The sequence below is a fragment of the Salvia miltiorrhiza genome, chromosome 6, assembly GCF_028751815.1.
Source record: "Salvia miltiorrhiza cultivar Shanhuang (shh) chromosome 6, IMPLAD_Smil_shh, whole genome shotgun sequence".
Lineage (NCBI taxonomy): Eukaryota > Viridiplantae > Streptophyta > Magnoliopsida > Lamiales > Lamiaceae > Salvia > Salvia miltiorrhiza.
In genome coordinates, this window is record NC_080392.1 from 36,228,010 (window position 1) to 36,235,815 (window position 7,806).

Sequence of the window (7,806 nt, forward strand, 5' to 3'; positions counted from 1 at the left end):
TTATTCTTAGGCTGTTTTATCATGAAAAAAAAAAAAGAAAAATAAACAAAATTTTCTATCTATTCTCATATTTTCTACTTGATCCTTACTCATATCTCATTTACACTATAAAAAATGGATAATATTATCACACCAAAAGTAAGAAATGTGGAAAAAGAAAGAGAAGATTTAAATGGTGAAATTTTATTTATCTTTCATTTTGTCATGATAAATTTATTAATTTTATTTTCGATAATCATTTTGTACGGAAAGATTAAATAATTGTTTCCGTACACAAAATCTCTCTACAAATCTAAATGGGCTTTAATCTATCGCCGCCGTACACCGCCGGCAAATGGCTGGGTTTCGTCACCGCCGTTTGGGTACAAGCAATCTCCGGCAACAACTACACCTTCTCTAACTACTCCTCCGCTCTCAAAACCCTCATGTCCCTTACTCAACTCCAGCTCAACAACCTCTCCGTCGCCAAAGACGTCGGAAAAGCATTCGGCATATTCGCCGGCCTCGCCTCCGACCGCCTCCCGCCACCCCTCATCCTCCTCATCGGTTCCACCGTCGGCATCGTCGGCTACGGCGCCCAGTGGCTCGTCGTCAGCCGCCGCATCCCGCCCCTCCCTTACTGGACCGTAAAATTCATCATCCAACACTCAAAATTAGGGTTTCATCTCGCGAATTAAAGGAGATTGAGCTTCGAATTTGCCCTAAATTTAGCAAAATTCGATTTCGTTTTGCTGCAGATGTGCGTTTTCCTATGTTTGGGCGGGAACAGCACGACGTGGATGAACACGGCGGTTCTGGTCACGTGCATTCGCAATTTCCGGCGGAATCGCGGCTCGGTTTCGGGGATTCTGAAAGGCTACGTCGGACTGAGCACGGCGATCTTCACCGACCTCTGCTCGGCGCTCTTCGCCGACGATCCGGCGAATTTTCTGCTGATGCTAGCGATAATCCCCTTCCTCGTCTGCCTCGCCGCAATCCTCTTCCTCCGCGAGGTCCCGCCGTCGTCGTCCCTTGCCGCCGATGGCGGCGATAGCAGATTCTTCGCCGTAATCAACTCTCTCGCGGTCGTAATCGCCGTTTACTTGCTGGCTTTCGACATCACCGGACCTCACTCCCGTCGATCCTCTCGAATTTTTGCCGCCGTGCTTCTGATCCTGCTAGCTGCTCCGATCTCGATCCCTATCTATGTGGCCGCGAAGCATTTTGCCGCGGGTGGTGGCGATGTTGAAGAAAATGCTGCCGCGCCGCTACTGGAGGCGGAGGCGGAGGAGGGGAACAAGAGGGCGGCGACGGAGAGGAGGAGGCCGGTGTTGGGGGAGGAATTTACAGTTATTGAGGCGATGAAAACGGTTGATTTCTGGATTTTGTTCGCGTCGTTTCTGTGTGGCGTTGGAACGGGTATTGCAGTGATGAACAATATGGGTCAAATCGGGTTAGCTCTCGGATATCCGGATGTATCCATATTCGTTTCCCTCACTAGCATTTGGGGATTTTTCGGCCGGATCCTATCCGGGTCGCTCTCCGAATACTTGATCAGGTTTGCCGCATATTCACAGTTCTCAGTAGTCAGTATATTTCAGAGCCCAAATTTCATCATTTTTTTTTTAATATTGCGAGTACTTCAATTTATTTTGGATAGAATATAAATAATTTGTGATTTACAATGAAATCTCAAATTATTTTTGCACTCATCAATCATAATAACTAACTTGAATTAGTAGTGTTTTTGAAGGAGGGGTGGAACTCCGAGGCCTATATGGAATGGAGCTTCTCAGATAATAATGGCAATCGGATACATTCCGATGGCTATGGGTGTGCCGGGATCGCTCCATGTGGGCGCTGCGGTGGTGGGAGCGTGCTACGGCATTCGTGTTGCCGTGACGGTTCCGATAGCGTCGGAGCTCTTCGGCCTAAAACACTATGGCCTGATCTACAACATTCTGATCCTCAATCTTCCCCTGGGCTCCTTCCTCTTCTCCGGGTTGCTCGCCGGCTTCTTGTACGATAAGTCGATAAGGAGGTTGGCGCCTCCCTCAGCAACACATGCGTTGGCACCCACTGCTACCGGCTCATCTTTGCCGTGATGGCCGCTGCGTGCCTTGTCGGCTTTAGCCTCGATATTTGGTTGTCCATTAGAACAAGGAGAGTTTACAAGACGTTGTATGTTAATGTTAGTTTACAACATAAAAACTGAGCATGCTAATCGCCAATGGAATTCCAACCCACCATCATGTGATGAGAATTTGGATATCTATCTAGGAATTAGGATGCATATTGAAGAGCCCATAGCCATTACCAATCCAACGTGGCACTCTCACAATTCTGCTTCAAACGCCTTCAAATTCAGCTGTTATGTTCTCTGGCTTTGCATTTTCTTTCATCTCCGAAACCATTCCTTAATCATCGTCAATCTCAGCGGATCTCACGAAGCTCAGAGATTTTCCTCGCCCTTGATCTCAGCATTCAAATTCGTCGATCGTCGCCATGTCCATCTACAGATTCATGAATCAGTTTGTGATATGAGCACGTAAATGGAGCACAAGGTTTGATAAAAACGAATTGAGAAGCGAATTTCTGTAATTATTATGGTTTTATAGCTTAGCAGCAGTCGTGCTCTTAGTTATAGGCTATCTTTTAAAACTCCGTATTGTTATGTGACTTTTGGTATTGAGTCTTATAGACTATCTTTTATAGTTTTGTGTGTATCTAAAGGAGAGTTCGAAGCGCAGTCGAGATATATGTATTGGATGAAATTAATTGGATCTACACAAATAGAAATAGGATTCATTTTATGGTTGATGTGTTTTTAGTATACATTCACAAATGTTACTTGAAACATCTTCCTTTTGCTTATCACATTGTTGTATTAACCTGGTCTCGGTCTCTGAGATGAAAGTAAAAATATCTGAACAACTGACTTTATTATGCATGAATGCAATCCGAATTAGTTATTGCAAGAGGATAAATACAGATATTATCCTGCTTTTAGATTTCACTGTAGTTCTCTATTTCAAGTTTATACAATCTCTATTTCACTGAACAATTTTGTATTTAGCTGGCACTCTTGCAAGTTGCGACTAATGGAGATTTCAGATTTCATCTCTAAGAAAATTTCATTTATGAAACCACTCTTCAGCCTTTGTATCTTTGCGGTGTTTACTTTGCATAATTGATAAAATAGAAGATTAAATATTTTTATCTTTAAAAGTAGGATTACTCCAATTCCACCATTTTGATGGGATAAAAATCATGCAAAAATAGCTTAAATGATAAAAATAATCAAGGGCCTTGTAATATTCTAAAGTTTCAGTCCAACAAAGTAAACAAGGGATTAACTTTACTATTTTTATCTATCAAGGCTAATCCTTCGAAGTAAACACCCTGTAACTGTAATATTTTTTCCTCAACGGCTGCAGTTAATGTATCTTGTACTTGCTCTATCTCTCTTTCTCTCTCCACTATAGAGATAAGTGACTCGGTGAAGGAGCCTTATGAAGAATACGAGGATGAAGTAATCCAAGTCCAATATAATAGTGAATGGGATAAAATAAGTATTATTCTATAAGCCAAATAATGTCAATAGTGCTTTATTAAAAGTTATTGCTTTATAATTTAAATTCTAATATTTCTATATACACACACAAATATCAGTTTAAGTTCTATTAGTTCAAGTAAAAAACTAGAATAAATATATAATAATTAATTTTCGGTTCATCAAATTATCAAATATACTCCTAAACTATAACTGAAAAGGCCATAAAAAAGAACATGCATTCTTTTGGTAAACAAAGTAATTGTTTTAGTGACATTTTCTTATACTCCCTCCGTCCCAAACGAAATGGCCTATTTCTTTTTGGCACGGAGATTAAGAAATGTGTATAAAGTAGATAAAGTGGGTTGGTGGAAATTATTTAAATATTAAGTATAGAGAGATAGTGTATTGCCAAAAAAGGAAACATGACATTTCGTTTGGGACAGCCCAAAAAGGAAAACAGGACATTTCGTTTGGGACGGAGGGAGTATTTACGTAAAATTTGTGAAAAACACAAACTTCATAAAACTCGATGGGTGAATCACTTTTTATCTAAGATCAAAACATATCAAATTTTTAATCAAAATTAATGAAAAAAAATACGAATTTAGTTAATTATAAATCAAAACACATGTCCTTTCTAAAACTTTTTTGCTTCTGAACCAATTTAGTTTTTGGACTTTTTTCTTAAGGCTCGGGTCACGGCTTTGGCGTTGTGATTTAAGTATTCACTGGCATTATGCACTAGAAATGTTTTATATTTCAATTTAATTATTATATATATAAATATAATAGAAATTAATTTTAACTGAATATATTTGAATTAAATATTAAAAAAATAAAATAATTACAATAATAAAAGGAGTTATTGCTAGAAAATACTCATAGTTTGCCAATATTTTTCTGATTTATAACATGACCTTATAATTTGATCAGAAAATATATCAATTTTCAATTTAATCGCAATTATAACATGACCTTATAACTTGACCAAAAAATACATCAATTTTCAATTTAATCACAATTATAACATGACCTTGAAATTTAGTATAATAATATAATTAATTTTCTTTTCATCTCACAATATACTAATGTATACATATATTTTGATGAATATACATCTATATTTGATGACATATATAGTTCAAAAAAATTACGTTTCATATTTATTTCATATATGTAAATAATATTATATATTATTTACCTTTTAACATAGTTCCTATTACATATGTATCTAAATTATTTATTGGTCTTAATATTTTATAATTTCATAATTTAAGTAGATAAATACTTATTATATATGTAATATATTAATAGAATATTAAAATCAAATTTATATATTTGCATTTGTGTTGGAAATGTAGAAATATATATATATATATATATATATATATATATATATATATATATATAGGGTGCGGTTATAGTGAGAACCACAATTATCGTGAGAACATAAGAACCAATAAAATTACTGCATTTGCTATACAAATTAATGCATCCGCTATTAAATTTAATGCATCCGAAAAAAATAATTTTTTTGCTCCCTTCAGGATTCGAACCCAGCACCTGCATCCATCCACCAAGATGATGCATCCACCGTAGATCTTGATGATCGAATGGCTTAAAATGGTTCTCCGTTCTTATTTTATTAGTGGTTCTTATTTGAACCTCTCCCTATATATATATATTATAAAATAATTAATCATCTAACTTAATCTTCATAAAAATAAACCAATCAACTCTGTCGACCTATGAACTCCTTGCATGGATGAACGTTCATGAAAAGTTATTTTACTACTAATTAGTTAATTTCTACTAATTTTGACATCACCATTGCAGATCTAAATGTTTTGACTATGTTTAGATCCAAAGTGACAATATCTCACTACAAACAAGGCCCTCCAACAACAAATTATAGTTTTCGTACAGCCACCATCTTCCACATTCTCACGACCTCTTACTACTGATTCAGATTCACATCATTCTTCAGATTTTATTTTCGACCAGTTGCGTCCACCTTCATTAAATAGTAATTACACACAGCCAAGCCCCATTCCGTATTCACCATCCCACCTTCATTCTTCATCCGAGACAGATGATAGTGAATCTAACAACAATGATGGCAATTCACATGTTCAAGTTTATGAGAGTAATGTACTTGAAAATATTGAGATTGTAGGTAATGTTTTTGTACACTCTAGTAAACTCTTCCCCCCCCCCTCCATTCCCCCTCCCTTTTCTATTTTAATTCACTAACTTATTGTGTTATTTACAACTCTTTTGTTATAAGCTATAGATATATTTAGTAAGCTGCATTGGTTTTCTATGACAGATGAGAAAGGCCATTGATCACTATTTTTATACCAACAAAAACTGCAACTAACACACTATTATTATAACACATAAACAGTAATCGAATATCGTATCCACATGGACTGATAAACGAAACCACTCTAAGTAATCCTAATAAAACTCTTAACAATATTCAGGCAAACGATAAAGGAAGAAGATTTAATTAAAACTAAATTGCAAACAAAAGCAAATAAAAATCAAATAGATAACTCAAATATAAAAGACTCTGACCCTAGGGATATATGTACTGTTGTTAATCAAACACATGTATTCAACCTATTGATTCAATTATCAATTTAATCCAGATCTGATGAAAGATCACTATATTATTCACAGGGGGATTTGCAAAAGTACCCAACTTTGCAAAACTATCTACAACTTTTAACCACTTTTTCTATCATCTACAACTTTTAACCATTTGTATTTTTTAATATATTTTGTCATCACACATGTACACGGTTATTTATGGTTGTCAGCAATTTTCAATAATTGTTCACGCATGAGTTGAAGGAGTGTACTATGATTCTCTATCATTTGTCCTCTTATGATTCCCCCATCACCTTTTGTGCCTAAAATACCACCGAAGGAAATGAGTTTGAAATACCGCACATATGTAAATATTATACGAAAATAATATTTACAGGTTAAAAGGATGCAAAAGATTCTCTACACCATAGAAAATACTGTCTAAACAACTTAAAATACCATCGGAACAAATGATAATACCGCCGGTCGATATTCTCAAATATTCAGACGGTATAGTGATTATGACGATGGTATTTTCTTTTTTCGACGACGGTATTTAATTTATTTTCAACGGTATTCTAAGTACGTCTGGCTCCTTTTAATTTCACTTTCACGTGAATATAAAGTTCTTGCAAGTACACTCATGTCAATATAAAGTGATTCCTAGTACATTCACGGGTGAGTAAATTAAACATAAATTAAACTGTAACAACCCGCTCTTTTATATTTATTTAAGTCCAGTATTGCGTGTTTATTAATCTATTTCTAGTAAATGAAACGCTTTATGAATTTTCAACTATGATTCTGAATTACGTAAATTGGAAACAGAGTCGCTACACTAGCAGTATGCATTTATTTATCTTCGCGTGTTTAAAACCGCGACGTTAATCTTTGAATCAATGAATGATTATTATTCAAGGTTATAACCAACTTAGCAAAGTTGTGTTATTTATTAATCAAGATGGAGGTTATTTATAATTATTCATATTGTTCCTTAAGTCGTGAATTATTTCCGACTTTGTAGCTAATTAAATCTACGGATTTAATTTAATGATGATCGAATTAAATCTATGGATTTAATTTATCAATCTACAGTTTTAATTTAGATTTTTACAAGACAATATAGATATCAGATACAAGAATTATTCGATTAATCTGTATCTGAATACAAGTGCTCGACATTAGAAAAACTCGATACCAAAGTTCTAATACAGAACCAATGAGAGATTTATTATAGATACACATCAATCATTCCAATAATATTTTCCTACACCTACCATCTGCCAACACCCTAATTTAAGGAAAAGATAGATAAAGGGGACGTTTGGTGATTAATGACAACTGCTGCTAAAGTGTTGCTACAGTGCTGCTCCAGTACTCAACAGTGTCGCTACAGTGCCCAGCCACCCATCCAACACTTCAAGTCCACCTCAGCCACTCTATTCTCACCCGTGCTTAGTTTTTATTTCACTCCTACATAGTCAAAGAAAATATTCAACAGACAAATCTCAATTGTCAGCAGAAAATCTCATCAATTAAATTCTTCAACCACGCCTCAATTTAGCCGCACTATTCACCATATTTTCACACTATCAGCTTCAGTATTTACTCCCTATAAAAGGCATCCTCACTTACCTAAAATCCTTAGCAGCTGCAAAGGATTTTAAACGAAGCAA

General features: G+C 35.6%; 1 pseudogene; it reads left to right on the forward strand.

Moving 5' to 3' along the window:
• The first annotated feature begins 222 nt into the window (after positions 1-222).
• LOC130989322 (protein NUCLEAR FUSION DEFECTIVE 4-like) lies at positions 223-2,242 on the forward strand (annotated as a pseudogene).
• Positions 2,243-7,806: the final 5,564 nt, after the last annotated feature.